The sequence below is a fragment of the Artemia sp. Qi Xiang Cuo genome, chromosome 10 (genome assembly GCF_049724085.1).
Source record: "Artemia sp. Qi Xiang Cuo chromosome 10, ASM4972408v1, whole genome shotgun sequence".
NCBI classification, from domain to species: Eukaryota; Metazoa; Arthropoda; class Branchiopoda; order Anostraca; family Artemiidae; genus Artemia; species Artemia sp. Qi Xiang Cuo.
In genome coordinates, this window is record NC_142803.1 from 58,235,835 (window position 1) to 58,256,726 (window position 20,892).

General features: G+C 35.9%; 1 long non-coding RNA gene across 1 annotated transcript in view; it reads right to left on the reverse strand.

Moving 5' to 3' along the window:
* Positions 1–20,892, reverse strand: part of LOC148947945 (uncharacterized) — a 435,585-nt gene that overhangs the window by 58,646 nt on the left and 356,047 nt on the right. The window lies entirely within an intron of this gene.

Consider the following 20,892-nt stretch of genomic DNA (forward strand, 5'->3'; position numbering starts at 1 on the left):
GAAAAACCTTTAGCTTGAAAGATTTGGTTTAAGTCCTGAAAAGAAAGCTTTATTCATGGTCTAAATGCGTAAAACAATAGATAGTGTATACCTATTATGTGTATGTCATTATGTATTTCCATGAGGGCATATTAGTTAAAAATTAAGTAATTACCCTCTAAAGAGATTTGAAATTCAAATCTAAAGAGAAACTGATGTAATTTAAGAAATAATTAAAAAAAGTGATATTTTTTTTTTATATCTACTAAAATATAACAATATTTCTTCCAAAATAATTCAATTGTTTAGGTTAGCTATGGAGGACAATCTTCCTGGGACCCATTTATGACAAGGTCCAAATTTGCCTCCAATTACTTTTTTATCCAAATATTGTTTCAGAATCTATGGCAATGTCATTCTGAAATCAATTTCACTTTTTTACTAAAACTCATTAATTACACTTGAAGACAAGATACTGATGTAAAAAATAATAAAATATCTCTATTCAATGAATTTTCTATATACAATAGTTGCAGTGACAGCTGTAACGTAAGACAGAGTACCAACATATTGAAACAGCCTGAAACCCTTTAAAATGGCAACAATTTTAAACAAAAATTAAGCAGAAGTTAACTATCAAACCTTTTTAATGATACCCCATCTAACCTTCTTTTTTTTTAGCAAATTACTAAATATAAACCAAACCCCATTATTACCAAATATTAAAAACGTGTTTTGAAAAAAAAAATATGTTCCTCCGTGCAATAAATGTTTTATAATGATTTTATGATATTTTGGACTCGGCTATATATTGAACAGAACAATAGTTTCATATTTAGCCTTACCATATACGAATTTAGATAAGAACTGAAACTCATTATTCTGCCAAGGCAAACCTGCTATAAAAATATTTTGTTTTAGAAGAGGTAAATCAGAGAATAATATATATTATTATATTAAGCTGTAAATTAAATTAACAACACATCTTCAATTCTTTTAATGTCCTTCCAGATTTTAAAATCTGTATATTCTGTTAAAATCTGTTTCTAAGTTCTAAGATTAAAATTTACACGGTCGAAACCCAATAACCAGACCAACCTTCTTATTGTTACCCCGCCAAGCCTCTTTAGCAACCGACTAAAGATAAACCACAGCAGTTTGCACCCAAAAGTGTTTAAAGTAAACTTTGAAAAAAATTTGTCACTCTTTTTTTTAAATAAACTTTTCAAGTAAGTAAATTGTTGGAGACTTTCTCACATCCCCCCTCCACCCCTCAAGATTTTGCTCTTGATCCATGGTTCAACTAAGCACTAACTAGGCATTGAAACTGCATATCTGCATCAAATATCTTTTGCATTTGAAATTGAGTTCACATGTTTTTCAAATTTTATAAGACATATGACTGTGTGAGTCAATATAAAGAATCAAAATTCAATTTTAGTGCCCTTAGTACTTTTCAAACAAAGAGCTTAAAAAAAAGATATAGAACATAGATAAGTATATAGAATATAAATAAAATAAAAAATGAATAAAAAATTTAAATAAAAAGATCAGTACACTTTGGCATATAGCACAAGCACAACCAAGCTTTACAATTGAGCTTGAGACTCAATTGTCATGGCGACAATTAAAGTTAATATAAATAGCCCACTTTACTTTTTTTTTCTTTCTTAGATTACATGCCTTTATTTATTTTTTTTGGTCACATATACAGTGACCGAAATATCTGGTATTTTTAGCGAAATTTATTATACACTGTGTATTAAAAAGGATTTTATTCCTATTTTGAACTTTTATTTTATCGTCGTGGAAAGGCAGTGAGGTCTCCGAAATTATGTACGTCATATTTTTCCCACAATTTAATTCCCCCTTTCATGATTTCAAACCATCAGGTCGAATATTTGGACTATCCTCAAGTGAATCTTATAAAACAGAATAACACTAACTTAGTACTCTGCAACCAAATTTTTTTTTTTAACATTATGTTGAAAAATTTTCTCAAGGACCACTTGGGCAGTTTAGGCGTTTCAAGAAATTTCAACCAAAGTTCAAATGTTTTTTTTTGTGCATGTATTCTCAATAGCTAATACTTGTCTCTGGGGTATCAAATCGTGTGAAAAGTAGTGCGCCGAGTCCTAACCTAGTAGTTTAGACCCCAATTGCTGGCAAGTGGCTGTGCTAGTGTCACGTTAATAACACGTTGATTTTTTTTTTTTTATAACATTTTATAGCCGTACAGCTTATTTTTCCATCTTACTCGTCAAACTTAATTGAATAAGCGGCTGCACCTCCTCGCCCTCCGCGACGCTTAGAATTAATAATGAATTCGATAACATAAATTCGGGTATGGGGGATTCAGTAAAAGAATAAACAGAAAGTTCATACGCCCACTTTAAAGTTGAGCCATGACTCAGCAGATGTTTTCATTCGGTTAGATGAGATCAAAGCCACAACGCATTCAATGATAATACTTAACAATCATTAGCAGCCAATTAAAACATGTAAACATTACACCTGTACAAAGTCGCCATTAAAATTTATGCAGTATCATTTATGTAACTTGCAAATATTTCAAATACAAAGGTTCACACATCAAAAAACATAAAACGATCACTAAAAACAATAGGAGTGGCAGTAATTATTAAGGTCCGTTCTTGGGGATTTTTTTTAATACATCTGAGATGAGGTTCAGTTTCCTTTTGCTAACTGTTGACTTAATTTTGTCCACTGCAGCTTTCGACTATTTATCTTTATCGTGCTGGACTTTCAGACTATCTAGCATAGCTTTGGCAACTTGTAGTCCAATCAGGTCTTTTGATTTGACGCCACTATCCAGCTTTCTAGCAGCTTATTACAGAAGAGTCAGAATTTTTTTAATGAGAAGAAAGCTATTCCTTCATTTTCTTTTCCAAAACATCTATGGATTCCTTATCTTTGTCAAACCTCTTGGTCAACACCAGACGCTCTTTCTTTCGTACTGTTTTACTCTTCTTCTTTTTCCTCTTCGGATTTTCTAGTTGCTAAACTTTCCAGGTACCTCTCTTAAACCATTCTCCCTGACTTAGCGTAGCATATGATTTTAAAGGATATCGGGTACACTTCTACTTTACTGCAGTATGGTTATAGGGCACCTTTAATGGTCAATTTAGCATAAAGGGTTCTCTCTACCATCAACGTTTGATGCTGATCAAGCACATTTTTTTACTCAGAAAAACCCCTTTCTACACTGGCACTTCCATGCGAAATGATGAGACTGGACCATATAACATTTGTCAGATTTGGGCAGCTATTATCCTTGCTATGTGTAAGGAGGTGAAGGCAATAAGTATCAATGCGCTTGTCACAAAGGTCTCGAGATTCGTCCTCCAATCGCATCAGAGCCCAATCGTCTCTCAGCCTATCTATACCAATGCAAATGGGCAACTGCCGTATTGCCGCGGTTGTGTTTTATGCGCCACTCATTGAAGTTTACGCTGTGTAAAACTTGAGAACAAACCGGTTTCTTCGTCAGTTTTTTTTTCAGCTTAGCAAGAGACAAGACAAAGACAAGAAACAGAATATATGGGGTATATATTTTCACATAAAGGGGGGGGGGGTAAAGTATTTAGACAGTTTAAAGTCAGAAAACGATTCTTTCTAGGTATGTGGCCACTAAATATTACAGAAGAATAGCGAGGTATCTGGAAATTGGTAAAAAAAATAAAAAAATATCCCAGTATAAAGTAAATGTAATGTTTCATTTCAGTGTTTTTTTTCCAAGGGTTAAGTTTTATCATAGGCAGCGCGATAGCGCTGCCTCGCGCTGCCTAAGTAAAGAACGATGTGGGCATAATGTATTATTATTTTTTTTATTCCTCCATACCCGGGCACTTCGTATCGAAGGGATTGTTGTAGAAACTTCGAAAAGGGCTCATTCGATTGGAAATCGGAGTGGCTAGTGCCCTTTTTAATAGTCGAAAGTGATTGGAGGGCAACTAGTCCCCCCCACGCCCATCATTCCCCAAACACATCCAATCAAAATTTTGAGATAGCCACTTTGTTCAGTGTAGTTGATTTCCAGACAGAAAATATGTTTTAGAGGAAGACACTCCCAAAACCCTCGGAGCAAGGGTTTTAAGTTATGCCCTGAGGGCATATAAGAACGATGTTGGCACAATATGTCATTTATTATTTTTATTCCTTCAGAGCAGGGCACTTCGTATCGAAGAAGTTGTCGTAGAAACTTCGAAAAGGGCTCATTCAATTGGAAATTGGAGTGGCATGTGCCCTTTTTAATAGTCGAAAGTGATTGGAGGGAAACTAGCCACTCCTTCCCTCATCATCATTCCTCCAAACACATACAATCAAAATTTTGAGATAGCCATTTTGTTCAGCGTAGTTGATTTCCAGATAGAAAATATGTTTTTGAGGAGGACACTCCCCCACAACCCTCGGGGTAAGGGTTTTAAGTTATGCCCTGGGGGCATATAAGGTTTTTTATAGAAGACGTTGTCATAGAAACTTCAAAAAAAGGCTCATTTGATTGGAAATTCAAAGGGCTAGTGCCCTTTTTAATAGTAAAAAGTGATTGGGGGGCACCTAGCCCCCCCCCTCCACGCGCATAATTCCCCCCAACCCATCCAATCAAAATTTTGAGATAGCTATTTTGTTCAGCATCGTTGATTTCCACATAGAAAATATTTTTTTGAGGAGGACACTTCCCCACAGCCTTCAGGGCAAGGGTTGTAAGTTATGCCCAGGGGGCATTTAAGGTTTTTATAGAAGGCGTTGTCGTAGAAACTTCAAAAAAGGCTCACTCAATTGGAAATTCTAAGGGCTATTGCCCTTTTCAATAGTCGAAAATGATTGGAGGGCAACTAACCCCCCTGTCACGCCTATCTTTTCCCCAAACACATCTAATCAAAATTTTGAGATAGCCATTTTATTCAGCGTAGTTTTAAGTTCTGTAAATTAGGTCTTTGAGGATGACAATCCCCTCATAGCCCTCAGGGCAAGGGTTGTAAGTTATGCCCTGGGGGCATATAAAATCTTAAAGAACGTGTTGTTGTAAAAACTTCAAAAAGAGATCATTCGATTAGAAATTGAAATGGCTAGTGACCTTTTTAATAGTCAAAAGTAATTGGAAGGCAACTAACACCCCTTCCGCCCCTACCTTTTCCCCAAAAACATCCAATCAAAAAGTTTAGGTAGCCATTTTGTTCAGTGTTGTGAATTTCCAGATAGAAATTATGTTTTTGAGAAGGACACTCCCCCACAGCCCTCTGGGCAAGGGTTATAAGTTATGCCCTGGGGGCAAATAAGGTTTTGTTATAGAACGCGTCGTTGTAGAAACTTCAAAAAGGACTCATTCGATTGGAAGGCAACTAACACCCCTTCCACGCCCCCCGTTTCCCCAAACATATCCAATCCAAATTTTTGGATGGCCATTTTTGTCCACGCAGTTTAAAGTTCAGGAAGTTATATCATTGAGCAGAAAAATCCCCCCCACAGTTCTCGGGATTACGGTTGTAACCCATGCCCTGGTGGCATGCAAGATTTTTATTGATAGCAGGATCGAAGTGAAATGAAAAAGGGCTCATGTGACTTCGTGGTCTATGGGCTCGGGCCTTTTTAAATAGTCAAAAGTGGTTGGTGGGTACATAACCCCCCTCTCACAACCGCTTTTTCCCCAAACACATATAATCGCCATTTTTAGACAGTACTGTCATCAAAAATATTGAATTGTATTAGAAATTTAGTGTTTGTTGATGACAACCCATCCCCCCAACAACCCTCACGGCAAGGGTTGTAAGTAATGCCCTGGGAGCGTGTAAGGTTTTTATAGAAAGCGATGTTGTAAAAATATTAAAAAGGGTTCAATCAATTGAAAATTGAAAGGGCTGGTGCTCTTTTAATAGTCGCAAGTGATTGAAGGGCAACTAACCTCCCTCTCACGCCCACCATTTCCCCAAACACATCCAATCAAAATTTTGAAATATCCATTTTGTTCAACGTAGTCGAAAGTTCTGGATATTAGGTCTCTTAGGATGATGACCCCATCTGAGGCCTCAGTGCAAGGGTTGTAAGTTATACCCTGGGGTTATATAAAGTTTATATAAAGTAATTGTAGAAATTTCAAAAGGGGCTCATTAGAATTGAAATTGAAATTGCACTTTTTAATAGTCGAAAATGAGTGGAGAGTAATTAACCCCCATTTTACGCCCACCATTTCCCCAAACACATTGAATCAAAGTTAAGAGATTGTCATTTTTTTCAACGTAGTTGTAAGTTCTGGAAATTATGTATTTAAGGATGACAAACCCCCCAGAGTCCCCAGGGCAAAGGTTGTAAGTTATGCCCTGGGGGCATATAAGGTTTTTAATGATAGATTTGTCGTAAAGACTTCAAAAGGGGCTCATTCAATTGGAAATTGAGAGGGCTAGTGCCCTTTCGAATATTTGAAAGGGATTGGAGGGTAACTAACCCCCCTCTCACGCCAACAATTCCCCCAAACACATCCAATCAAAAATTTTAGATAGCCATTTTGCTTAACGTAGTAGAAAATTCTAGAAATTAGGTCTTTGAAGATGACAATCCTCCCCCCAGCCCTCAGTACGAGGGTTGTAAACTATCCCCTGGGGGCATATAAGTTTTTTATTGGAAGCTTTGTCGTGGAAACTTCAAAAGGGCTCATTTGATTGGAAATTGAAAGGGCTAGTACCTTTTTTAATAATTGAAAGTGATTAGAGAAAGACTAACGCCCTCCATTTTCCCAGACACATCCAATAAAAATTTTGAGATAGCCATTTTGTTTAACGTAGTTGAAAGTTATGGAAAATAGGCCTTAGAGGATGACAACTACCCTCACAACCCTTAGGGTAAGGGTTTTAATTTATGCCCTGGGGGTATATAAGGTGATTATAGGAAGTGTTGTCGTATAAACTCAAAAAGGGCTCATTTGATGGGAAATCAAAAGGCCTAGTGCTCTTTTTAATAGTCGAAAGTAATGGGAAGGCTTGGCATTTTTATAGTAAAGATCGATGTGGGTATAATGTATTATTTTTTTGTTGTTGTTTAGACCAGGGCACTTGGGATCAAAGGAGTTGTCGTAGGAGCTTCGAACAGGGCTCATTCGATTGAAAATAGAAATGGCTGATGCCCTTTTTAATAGTCAAAAGTGATTGGAGGGAAACTAAACCCCCTCCCACGCCCCCACTCCCATTTGACTATGTTTAAAAACTAAATGTTGCCATAAGACTAAATCAAAATGCATTGTGTTAACGCTAATTCCCAATAAGGCATCTCAGGAGTATCCCAAGAATGACTGAGGGTATTATGTTCAAACTTTCGGGGCTGCGTCTGCTCTTAAAATTTAAACAGATCAAAATAGCACAAGTGTATCCAAGCTATCAAAGAAAGTAAACATATGTTTTTGCGAATGGTATCAAGTTTTCCATTTCAGGTCAACTAGAGGAGGTATGAAACTAAATTAAACACTACTATTTGTGTCCAGATTTTTAAGAGGGTGTCTGTTGTTAAAAATTGCTGAAAATTTTTCTCCAGTATACAAACAGAAGGCCAAACTGTAAATTCTTAAAAAAAACGAAAAGATTTAAAGTATTATTTTCTTTTTCTCTAAAACGACTATGTCAATATAAAACGAACAGAAATTAATTAATAAAACTTTTTCCGCATAATAAGTTTTTCTGAGAAAAGTAAAGAACTCCATTAAACAAAAATTAGCAAAAATCAAATCAAATAATCTACCAAGCGTGAAACTATCACAAATCAGCATCGATAAATAAATGAAACCCAAAAGAACAGAAATTAGGGGAGAGTGGTCCATACTGAGCCAGAATTCGGAAAACTGGATCTTATCGCTGTCCATTGGGTGTTTTGTTACTTCTCTTGCATCATAACGTAGCACATAACAAGCAGTTTTTTTTTAGAATTTTTGCAGATTTTAATACTGCTCCATCTAGGGAAAAATTTCAGTGGATCACTATGTACCACCTGGCCCAGTATGGACCGGGGTGGTGCATAGTAAGCCATCCTATGGTACATACTGGGCCGCTTGAAGACTTTCAAATAAAAAATCATTCGTTTATTGTGTTAAAAAGACACAAAGTTAAACAAAACTTCTAAAAAATGAAACAGATGACAGTCATTCGTTTATAATGTTAAAGCACTAGAAAAGTAAGAAAACTAAAATGCTACCCTATAAAAAAAAACGTTTGGCAAGAAATGGAAACTACAGATATTTACCAATCCTTGAAAGTAAAGAAAGAAGATGCCCTTGAAGCTGTCTCTTTTGCTGGGATCAGGTTTGAAATCTTTTTCAGAAGATCTTCACGGGGATACACAATGGCGTATTCTTTTTCGGGCCACTTCAACCTATTCACTTCCGCCATGATTAGCACGCTAACTTGGGAAGAATCTTTGTTCTTTACCTGAACCACTCCAGGGAAATATTCGCCTTCATACAAAATTTTCACAAAATCGTCAATTATAATTGTGTCGAACAGTCCGTCCTCTGAATAAAGCTCGTCTTCTTCCTCCTGTCTAATGTGAAGCAACGAATCATAACTGTCATCATGGAGTGAAAGGCTTCCATCAGTGTCCTCGTCAAACTGTAAAACCTGCTTTGCTGCTTTCTTTTGTACTCTTCTTGGCTTTGCAGCTTTCCCCTTTCTGCTAGCTCTTGCTACTTCCTCTGCTTCAATTTGTTGCTTTAAAGGCATATCAGTCAAGATTTTGGATGAGCCTCACTTCCTACCTCTGAGAGACTGCTTCCTAGGAGAAGCTTTAGCAAAAGGCCTCACTTGTTCTGGACTGAAGGTGATGGAAGATGAGGGTATATGCGCCCGTCTTACATTGTCGGTCATGCTTGCTCTTCCAAGTTGAGGGCTGGTACTCGCACCTGTGCTGTTAGCCTCTGGGCGAGAGTCCACAGCTTCCGTGTCATGATTTATGGTACTGCTTGATCCACTCTCCTCACTTTCGGGTCTGTCTGTGACATATGAGCACAGGAAATCTTGTTCTGTAAATACGCCTGGGTTGTAAGGCCTAATGCCTGATCTAGCAAATCCACTCTGGATGCTGGAAGGGGTAAATGCGAGTGGAAAGGCTGAACCAACTAGTCCAACAATACCGTAGATCGAGATGGTTTTTCCCGGATTGCTCAACATCCAATTATCCCTTGCCCTGTTATACTGGGCCTTGAATGAGAAATAGACACTGACATCAAGGGGTTGTAGCCTTTGGCTGCAGTGTGGGGGAATAGCAAGTAGGACTACGCCATTCTTCTTGCGAATTCCAGTGCATTTACCGAGATATGGGATTCGTGATTGTCTAGTATGAGCAGCTTTTCCTGCTCAGTTGAAGCATGCAAATGTTTAGCGCAATGTTGCAAGTAGTCGCAAAACAGTTCTTGGGATACCCATCCAGATGGGTTTGCTCCTCCTGCCAATCCAGCAGGGCTTCCATTCAGCATATGTGGCTGAAATTTCTTTCTGGGAAAAATCAAGTACGGAGGCAGGAAATTTCCAGTTGCAGCAACTGTTCCAATCACTGTCACTAGAGTTCCTCTTTCTGCTGAAGTAACTTTACCTACTATTTTTCTTCCTTTCTTGGCAAGGACCTATGGGGGCTTGTGAACTGCGGTCACACCTATTTCATCTGCATTGTAAATATCAGCTGCATCAATGCAGTTTTTTTCAAGCACAGTATGCAGGTTGTTGAAAAACTGCATCACATTGTGAGGATTGAAGCTGGTTGCTTCAGGTTTCCTCAGTGAAAAAGTAGGATTCCGAGATTTGAAACCATACATCCATTCTTTACCCGCTTTTTCGAGGTCAACCCAAACCCGAGGCATTTTTTTCTTAGTTGCTAATGCAAACTGATAAGCCAGTTTCCTGGCCTCTATTTCAGTAAGCCCACAACACATGTTCGAAGCGGTGATTAAGTAAGTGACCAAAGCAGCTTCTTCATTGGGAGAAAAGACGGTGACAAATCCATGCTTTCTGGCGAGACTGGCTGAGACCTTCTGGTCATCAATGAAATTCTTGTATTCGTTGTACCGTCAAGGAAGCGTTGCTCTGGGAATACCAAACATACTTCCAGCCTTTCGGACACTGAGACCTTCACAGACCTTATTCAAAGCTAGTCTAGTACTCTCTTTGGATTCAGCCTGCCGTTCCGCTGCATCCTGACTGAACTGTTCTATCTGGCTCCTTGGAACTCTTGGCATTTTGAGACTTCTTTCTGGTTTGTAGATTAGTTCCTAGAACAAAAGTACTTTGAATAGCAAATCAGTTTTTAGAAGAAACCTGAGCAAAAAATCCTATGGTACATAGTGAGCCATTGATCCAGTATGTACTGCTTCTGAGTGGCTCAGTATGCACCACAGGCCATCGGTTCTTTAAAAGTGAAATTGCCTGAAGCACTGCATATGCTCTCTGATAAATAAGAATTCAAACAAGGTAAAAAACAACCTTCTAGGATAAACCGTAGCACAGAAAGATGAAGAAGTGCATACAAGAAATATTTTTCCTAGGGTATAACAAAAAGGTTAAAGAGAGCTCGTGGAAAACGAAGATAGAAACATACCTTCAAAAGTGGACAAAAAAGTCGGCCATCCTGTAAACTATGTCACATGGCTTGGGCGTCCTTTTTCAACTCAGTAGATGGCAGTTAAGCTTAGTGGCTCACTATGTACCTATGCTCAGTATGTACCACTTACCCCTACAATAAATAACCAAGTCAAACTAAAACCGAGCAGAAATTAACATTATTTGGGTTCAAAACCCCTATGCCTTCCCCAGGCCAGAACATAATTTGCACTTTACTGAAAAAAATATAAATGTTTTTGTTTTTTTAACTTTAATCATTCAAATAATATTAAGATTTTGATTACTAAATATAAGTGTGTGTATATTAAACTGACAATGCACATTCATTTGTATTTTTTTCAGTAAAGTGCAAATTATGTTCTGGCCTTGGGAAGGCATAGGGGTTTTGAGCCCAACTTATGTTAATTTATGCTCGTTTTCAGTTTGACTCGTTTATTTATTGTAATTTCTGTTCGTTTTGGGTTTCATTAATTGATCGATGCTGATCTTGTGGCAGTTTCATGCTTGGTAGATTATTTTATTTTTGCTCATTTTTTGTTTAATAGAGTTCTTTACTTTTCTTTGAAAAACTTATTTTGTGGAAAAAGTTTTTTTTAATTAATTTTAGTTATACACCTAGAACCTAAACATTATGCCTTTACTAGCATAAGAAGAAAGGTCAGTAATTCAATGATTTATTTCTGTTTTTTTATATTTAATAAATAATTGAGACAAAACTATGGAAAGTAGTGAAAAATTATGTATAATTAGTGAATAATTAGTAGTGAAAAATCTGCCAACAAATTTTACTGGGCAAAGCAAACTGCCAAGTAGCATTGCTATTACTCTACCCCACTTTTTGCATGCCCCCCCATAATGTGCAAATATATAGCCCAAAAATGATAAGTCCAATGCATTCTATCACCCATCCCTTGTCTTTGTAAGCTGTGAAACCGGTTTTGTGAGATCTGACCAGAGTGTATTTCTTGAGTGTGTTTCATTTAATTAGGAAGTATTATGATTCCATTTTTGAAGGTATAAAATCCAGAGCCATTGATTCATCATGACCCAATTAAAAAACAATTTACAAATCTTTTGAAAATTGCCATATTTACTTTAAGTTGTTAGCATCACCTGTTTGAAACTGTGAACCTGTAAACTGAACCAGCTGTGACAAAATATATATCCAGAAAAGCTCATGGGAAATATATAATTTGAGTTATATATTTGAGTGTTAAGGAGGGGGAGTCAGGTAAAGAAAAGTTCCAAAGCTGCTGCCTGCCAGTAACAGAATTCAACAGACTTTAAAAAACTACCAACACTTTAAGCAGAATAACTTGTGTTCTGACAGCCTTTCTTTGAGCAAAATTTTTTTATATGTAAAAATGGTATTTTCAGATAAAATCTGCCAACAAATTTGAAAACTCCAAGGTAGCATTGCTACTTCACTACCCCACTTTTTGCATGGCTGCCAAATCATAGGCAGCGCGCTTGCGCTGCCTAAGTAAAGAACGATGTTGGCACAATGTGTTTTTTTTCTCCATACCCGGGCACTTCATATCAAAGTATCATGATATGACAAAATGGCTATCTCAATGATGGAATACAAATGTATGTGCATTGTCAGTTTAATATACATATACTGATATTTAGTAATCAGAATGTTACTATTATTTGATTTGTTAAAGTTATAAAAGTAAGAACATTTATATTTTTTCAGTAAAGTGCAAATTACATTCTGGCCCTGGGGAGGCATAGGGGTTTTGAGCCCAACTTGTTGATTTCTGCTTGTTTTGAGTTTGACTTGGTTATTTATTGTAATTTCTGTTCGTTTTGGGCTTCATTTATTTATCTAACCTGATTTGCGGTTGTTTCACGCTTGGTAGATTATTATATATTTTTTTTTTAATGGAGTTCTTTACTTTTCTTTGAAAAACTTATTGAGTGGAAAAAGTTTTTTTAATTAATAGCAATAATGACCTCGCCATCCTTTACAAGAGCCTTGTTCAATTTACTTTCCTAGTTAACTAATAAGACAAACAAGTAGATTTTGCAGTTTTATTTGTTTCTTAGTTAACTTTGAATGTTTTATTTGACGAATGGATTCTAAGTTGACTAAAAAGTGTGCAATGATACTACTAGTAAAAATTCTTTGTTCTTCGATATCTAATAAGCATTTCTGGCAAGAAGTCAAACTAACTTTCTCAGTTAACCTTATGGCAAATAAAACTCTAAAAGCGAAAAAAGTAGACTTGTTATTTAACTAAGTTTTGCTAAATCAAACACAACTAAGATTCAGTCTGGCCAATGTCAGCAACGGAAGCTATTTGCCACCTACCCTACAAAACACCCTCACTGATGTGATGCCTTGGATGCAACTATCTATCTATCTATGCAACATCAATACTAGATAACTGAAAGGAGATGGTGCAACAAAAGCCCCTGCTACGCACTATAACTCCTAGATGGTGGGGTGAGATACACGAACTCCATGCCACTGGCTATAGGTTTGTTTGTTGTAGGCAATGATGGACTACATTAAAAAAAAGAGAAACAGAAATACGGACTGTACGGACTATTCTTCTTTTCAGCGACTTTTGGAATTTTAGGGACCTTTGTACAACCTCTGTATGGGTGATGGCTTGTTGCATTCCAATCACTTTTGAAACTTAAAAAGTGCACTAGAACTTCTAATTTGCAATCAAATGAGCCCTATTCAAAGTGTATACAGCCATCCCTTCCATGTGAGGTCCCTCTGGAGAAAAAAGAATATAATACATCGAATCCTTATGGCTCTTTTCTATAGACAATGCTATAGCCCGCCTCTGGCTTAAATAGGTAAATGCCCAGGGTGGCACGCCCTGGGGGCAGCAAACTAGCTAAAATTGCAATATTCATGATAAAAATAAAAACATTTTCGGTACTGGTGGTTTAGCTGGGGGTTCAACAAAGCCTATGTTTGCCCCCCTGAGAAAAAAAAAGCCAAGTCCAGCTCTGCAATTGAGTACAACTTTCAATTTCCATTCTATTGAATATCTGAAACTTTCCAGTGTAAATAAGGGGGAGGGCCTTTATCCCACAATACATTTTCTTTGGGGATGGAGGTAGAATTTCATGCAGGGGGGGGGGGGATTTTACCCCGGGGAGTTTTTGGGGAGAAAATATCCAGGAGAGGAATAACAGCTAGACCCAAAGTTTCTATAAGAGACTTTTATTTTCAAATGAGTTTAATGACAAACATGCAATATTAACAGCATAAAGCAACAGCTTGAGGAGAATATACAATTTGGGATATAGCCTATGTTTGAGCAAAAGGGGGAGAGAAGGGATAGTGGATTAGAGAGCTTTTAGGAGGAATATAAGTATTTTAGAATCATTTTTTGCTAGTTTTCAGAATTTTAGGGTACTTGTCTCTGAGAAGAAAACAACTAAAACCAAACCTTGAACTCTTTCTTCAATTTGAAATAAATGGAAAGAAGCAAAAAAGCAGCTAATTCCAGGGGAAGCAAATTGCACAAATAAATACAATTTAAGGTATACTATTTTACAATTTGAGAGGGATAATTGTTATTGGTACACCTTAATTAACAATATGGAAATGTTTCAAAGTAGCTTACAAAACATATTTAGTTTCTTTAAGCCAACAAATATATATTATATTATAAGAACCCACTAGAAAATTTAAGTTAATACTTTATAATACCCAGAATGGTTCTACTAATTAGATTATCAAGTTTTTTTCCATTATTTTACATTTTTCAAAATTATATTTTTTTAAATTACACACTACTAAGATAGCAGAGATAAAATTAAAACTGAGAAAATGACAAATTTAATGTAGGAGCTAGTAGGTATGACTGTATTGATAAACCATAGAAATATTTGGTGCTAGTGTAGAATTAATCCTTCTCAGAATGGAATACAGTGTTAGTGTACAGTTCAGTGTAATCAGAAGAAAACGCTATTAAATACTTCAAAAATACAAAATACCTACTTTTATCATTCCAAAAAGAGCTTTACTTTTTTTTAATCCTCAACCCTCCTTACTGTGCAAATTTAAAAACCAATTTGTGTATTTTTATTACCTTTTTTCTTATTTTTTTATTGTGTTGATGCTGCTTCAACCTTACAATACTTAAATATATCATTAGTAAGTGCTTCATATTACTTAACCCCCTAACCCTTGCTAATTTGGAAATATATAACCAAGCCAAATTAAATATTTCTCACGTATCTTGTAGTAGAGAACTTTTTTGTTTCAACCCAATACCCATAAACTTAATCAACATTGACAAATTCAACAAACAGAAAATGCATGGAAAAAATATAGTTTGGACTGTATGTTATTGTTTTAAGGTTATATTAATATTTAAAACTAATTCCAGTATTTTTCCAGTTTTTAATGTTTCTTTCATATTCTTGTGGTAATTTCTTCTCCTAAGCCCTGATTGTTCATTGAAATTTTTTATAATTTACTGGATGAGATTTTTTACTCAAAATTTACAGCAGCTAATGGTGAACCATATTTTCTTTGTTTCTTTCATTTTATCCATTCTTGAATATGATTTGGTCAATTATTGTATCACTTTCATTGAATAGCCATGGGCTATGAAGACCATTAGGGGAGGAGGGGAACCAGGGATTAATGGTCCAAAATAAAAACAAAACTAAAAATAAAACTTGTCTCTCTCTTGTTCTAACATGTCAACTTCTGAAGAGAAGCTAGGCCTAGGCTATTCTAGACTTTTACCCATTTTGAAAAATTAGGCTGGGAAGGAGCAAAATGTAAAGTTAATGAAAGATTATATTTGGAGTTTTAAATAGGACATTAAATAAAAATCAGTCCCTCTTTGGTAGTTAGTAATTGTATTACCTGTTGAAAATAAAACTTATAATTTATTATAATTAAAAAATTATAAACTTAATAAAAATTATAATTAAAAACTTATAAACTTATAATTCAAGCTTTTTTTTCAAGTTTTTACCTTTGTTTGGTTGATTGATTTAAGTTATAATGTAGATTAGTCTTTAACCATATGTTTTTGTTGTTGTTTGGGGTTTGATGACTTCAACCAATAGGTCATAGGTCTTCACCTGTCTTGCTATTGGTAGGGGGTTATTCACCTGCAGCAACTGCCTGTGTTGAAAAACAGGAATCAAAATAATACAACAATGCTTTGTCATACTGCAATAGTACATATACAACAAAATTTTAATAAATAATACTATTTTACATTATAAACTGTAACAAACTTCCTGATATAAAAAGCAAATCAGATAAAATATTAAAAGATAAATAAGGATTATAAAAACAAATAAAACTGAAAAAAAGATAACTAAAATAAAATAGTATGGGAGGGAGCATCATGGCCTGCAATATTTAGTTAATATGGAGCCATCTACCATGTATCCTGCTAATTATAGGGGTCATTCACCAGCAACAGCTGTCAGTAATTATAAACAGGAACCGGAATTATGCAATTTACTCCGTGAAACAGCAATTATAATGCTGATATAAGTCAATTATAACAAATAATACAAATAACCTTTAACCTGTCACCTAAATCAAAATATAAAGAAATAAGGCAAATCTAAACAGACACATGCAGGAAAATATTTAGAGAATGAACCAAACCAGTAGTCTTAACCAAATTACTTAATAAGTTTGTGCTTAGTCATACAGGCCAAATTCAAAGAAAAACAGTTGAGAAATAACTAGTCATGTGTCTGAGGAGGGGCTAACCTAGGTCTCTGCAGCCCAATGATAGCACCTTCTGGGCTAGGTACAGACTCCTTTCTTTTAAATTTCTTTTCTGCTTTGCCAGGGCAGCTGGTTGTGGGAAGGCTTGAACCTTCTCTATTTAGGTTTTCAACTGACTTATATAAGCTACAGACTGCACTCTGAAAATATTTTGGTGCTAACTTAAAAATCAGTTCACAAATCGATGTAATAGCCTGAGTTAGATCAGAGATCTGCTTTTCAACACCTTCAAACATGGTCATGTTCCTCATGTTGAGGTCCTCAACTGGAGGTTGATTAGGAGTCAGTGGAGAGAAAGAATCTGTGTGCACCATGGGGATGTATTCTGTATGTTTAGGAAGTCCTTTCTTCAACACCTCAGCAGCAGTCCTCATGGGGATATTATTGGTGAAAAAGTAAGTTAAATTGCTTTCTTCTCCATGAACACTGGGCACTCCTTAGCATTAGCAGCATGGTTACCATTGCAGTTAGGGAACTTGAGCACCTGATCTTCCTTATCTGTTTTTGACTGGGGATGTTCATCAAGGATGTGTTGTCTACTACAAAGTAGATATCTTCTGCCTCTGTGGCAATTTGAAGCCATTTGGTCAAAACCTTGGCAATTGAAGCACTGTATTGTCCAGGGGATAGACTGCTTATCTGTATACCTTGCACCCCAAACAGAGATTTTCAGAGGGAACTGAACATCCTGATTAAAGGTGCAAACCTAAAGGATAACTGATGGGCTTGTTTTTAAAGGCCAATGTCACTTGTTGCATTCTGTCATCAACTTGGACCTCCTTGACAAAATCATCCAGATGGGTAACCACCCCGATGGGATAAATACAGTGCCTTTTGTGTTTCTGATTAAAGCAGGGTTAAAGCTAAGACCAGGCGCAAACTTTACCTTACATCTATTTACTGCTATATCTGAAATAGAAAGTATAGCAACAACTACTGACTGGTTCAAATCTATTATGATAATGTAGCCGTCTGGTTCATGTCTTTCTAACATTGAACCATAATGGCCCCTGCACTCACAATTTTGAAGATGTTACAACAGTTTTTTGGCAATAACTGTTCTACTTCCTAATGTCAATAACCTACCTGTTCCATTTGGACCTTCAACACCTAAAGCCAAAATCCTTATACTAGAGTTATTGGGTCAGGGGTGACAGGACTACTAACTGTCCTGTCAGTCATCACAAATAAAACCCCAAAGGGTTAAAAATAAACAGGTAAAACAACAAAATCAGCATAAAAAAAGGCATTGAATGGTGTATTCACTTTATTCCTAACTCAATAATATGATTTAGTAAATATTTACTGACAGGACTACTAACTGTCCTGTCAGTAATCAAAAAAAAAAAAAAAAAAAAATGGGTTCAAAATAATCAGGTGAAACAACAAAATAAGGTAAATATTTACCAAATCATATTATTGAGTAACAACTAAAGTGAATATACCATTTGATGCCCCTTTTTTATGCTGATTACAAAAATAATAATCATTTCTATCAGAAATGAGTTTTAGCCCCCCCCCCCCTTTAGCCTATATGCCAATTCAGGGTATATATTTCTACATTAGGGGGGGTGGGGTTAAAGTTTAAACTTACCTCCCATTCACATCAGAAATAAAATTTGCCCCCCTCCCTAATTTAGAAATATATTGTCAATATCTACCAAATCATATTATTGATTTAGGAATAAAGTGAATACACCATTTGATGCCTTTTTTATGCTGATTACGAATATAATAAGAATTTCTTTTGGAAATGAATTTCAGCCCCCCCCCCCCTATATAGGATATACCTAACCTAACCCTGAATTGGCATATATAGGAGGGGGGGCTGGAATTCATTTCTGATAGAAATGCTTATTATATTCATAACCAGCATAATAAAAGGCATCAAATGGTTCACTTTAGTCCTAACTCAATAATATGATTTGGTAGATATTGACCAAATATATACCCTGAATTGGCATATATAGGGGGGGCTAAAATTCATTTCTGACAAAAATGATTATTATATTCATAATCAGCATAAAAAAGGCATCAAATGGTATATTCACTTTAGTTGTTACTCAATAATATGATTTGGGGTCAATATATACCAAATCATATTGTTGAGTTTCAAATAGTGAATACACCATTTGATGCCTTTTTTTATACTGATTATGAATATAATAAGCATTTCTACCAGAAATGAATTTCAGCCCCCCCCCCTAGATAGGCTATACCTAACCTAATCAGTCAATATATACAAAATCATATTATTGAGTTAGGACTAAAGTGAATACACCATTTGATGCCTTTTTTTATGCTGATTACAAATATAATAAGCATTTCTATTGGAAATGAATTTCAGCCCCCACCCCTATATATGCCAATTCAGGGTTAGGTTTAGCTTATATACGGGGGGGGGGGTGGCTGAAATTCATTTCTGACAGAAATGCTTATTATATTCATAATCAGCATAAAAAAAGGCATCAAATGGTGTATTCAGTTTAATCCTAGGCCTAACTCAATAATATGATTTTGTATATATTGACCACCTAACCCTGAGTTGGCATACATAAGGGGGAGGGGGCTGAAATTCATTTCTGATAGAAATGCTTATTATATTCGTAATCAGCATAAAAAAAGGCATCGAATGGTGTATTCACCTTAGTCCTAACTCAATAATATGATTTGGTATATATTGACCTGATTTGGTAAATATTTACCCAAAATAAACTCACACAGGAAGTAAATTGTTGAATAAATGAATCAAACAGGCAACAAGCAGAGGGGGGGGGAGCCCTCAGTCAATGATAAATTAAGCAAGCAAAATAAATCAATAGCAGGCACATCATTAAGTTTCAAAGCAGGGTAAAAAGGGATTGATAAGCACTCTCAGCAATTTGATAGTTGCAGTATGCAGGAATCTGGGAAAATTTGCAGCAAGTAGGATGAGAGTCAAAGCAAGCCAAACGCCAAAAATGCAACAAAACGAGTGTACAGGCGTCAGGGACCCGAAAGGCAGAGTCCCTTGTGATTTTACAACAAACCCTGGCACAGAGCTATCCGTACTTGGGAAATAGCAATTTGAATATATTTGGTTTATTTCAAGTTCAATTCATCTTTTCTTCCATGATAATGTAGATAAACTGTGCCATCTATTTTTCTTTCTATTTTATTTATGCTTGCAAGTTATAGAACGCAGGCCTTTTAAAACTACTTTGAACAAATTTTAATTTGGAATTTGTACAAGGTTTTTGCCAAGTAAGCTTCATTTTCCATTGCTTGTTCCCTGAATCAAGTAATTTTCAAATCCTCAGTTGGTTTTGTGGTACCGTTAAATAAAGAAAAAAAGTTTTTTCCAACTGAAAGTAAGGAGGAACATTAAAACTTAAAATTACTTAGAAATTATTACGCATACACGAGTTGTCCCTTCCTCATTACGTCGCTCTTTACGCTAAGTTTTGACTTTTTTTTACCAAATATTTAAGAATGACTCCTGAAACATAGGGGCCGTTTAATTTGAATAATAATCTTTTTCAAAAAAAAAACTTTAGCATAAAGAGCAAAATGCTGATGAGGGGACAACCCTACTCATATAGGTAATAGTTTCTATTCGTTTTAATGTTTCTCCTTACTTTCAGTCGAAAAAACTTTTTTTTAATTATTTAATTAATGACTGTTTTTTAAATAATGCCCCAAAATCCAGCTCCTACTCCATGGAAAATTCCCTCCCCTTCTGAAAGATCCTATCACGTAACCCCCCCCCCCCCCACCGGAAGATAAGTCCTCCCCGAAGAATGTCTGTAGACTTCTCAATAGCCAATACTAAATATACATAATGGTCAAAGCGCATAGCTTGCAACCCTTCTTCAGGAGGCTGTGGGGAGTCAATTATCCTTGAAGACATAATTATTACTATGATCTTTTAACTATGCTGAACAAAACGATTGTCTCTAGTTTTGATGAAACAACTTTGGCAAACAAGGGGCGTGGGAGAGGGGCTAGCTGCCCTCCAATATTTTTGGTTACTTAATAAAGGGCACTAGAACTCTTGATCTCCGATCAAACGAGCCCTCTTCCCATCTCTTAGGACCACTGGTTAAATACAATCAACCCTGGGAAAAAAAATCAATAAACGCATCCGTGATCTTGCTTCTTGCAAAAAATTCAAAATTCCGCATTTTTGCATATAGGAGCTTGAAATCTCTTCAGTAAAATTCTCTTAAATCTAATGGTGCAATTTCCATTATGATCATTAAATATTTTGAGGGTGTTTACTCCCTTTTTTAAAAATTGGGCAAAGGGAGCTCTGAAGTGACGTTTTTTTATTGCCACATGGGACCGAGATCCGAAGAATAGTATTGTAGATGACCTAGTTGGAGCTTTGAAACCTCTCCCTGGAGACTAACTTTAACCCGATATATTCAATTATACATTCTCTCTATTTTGGTCTTTTTAGTTGTCATACAAAATCTGTTGATTTTCAATGACAACTAAACATTCAAAATTAAACCAGAACTACCAAACCTGTACAACTACACATGGAGGTCTTTTCGAGTGGAAATTTAATTAACTCTTTTA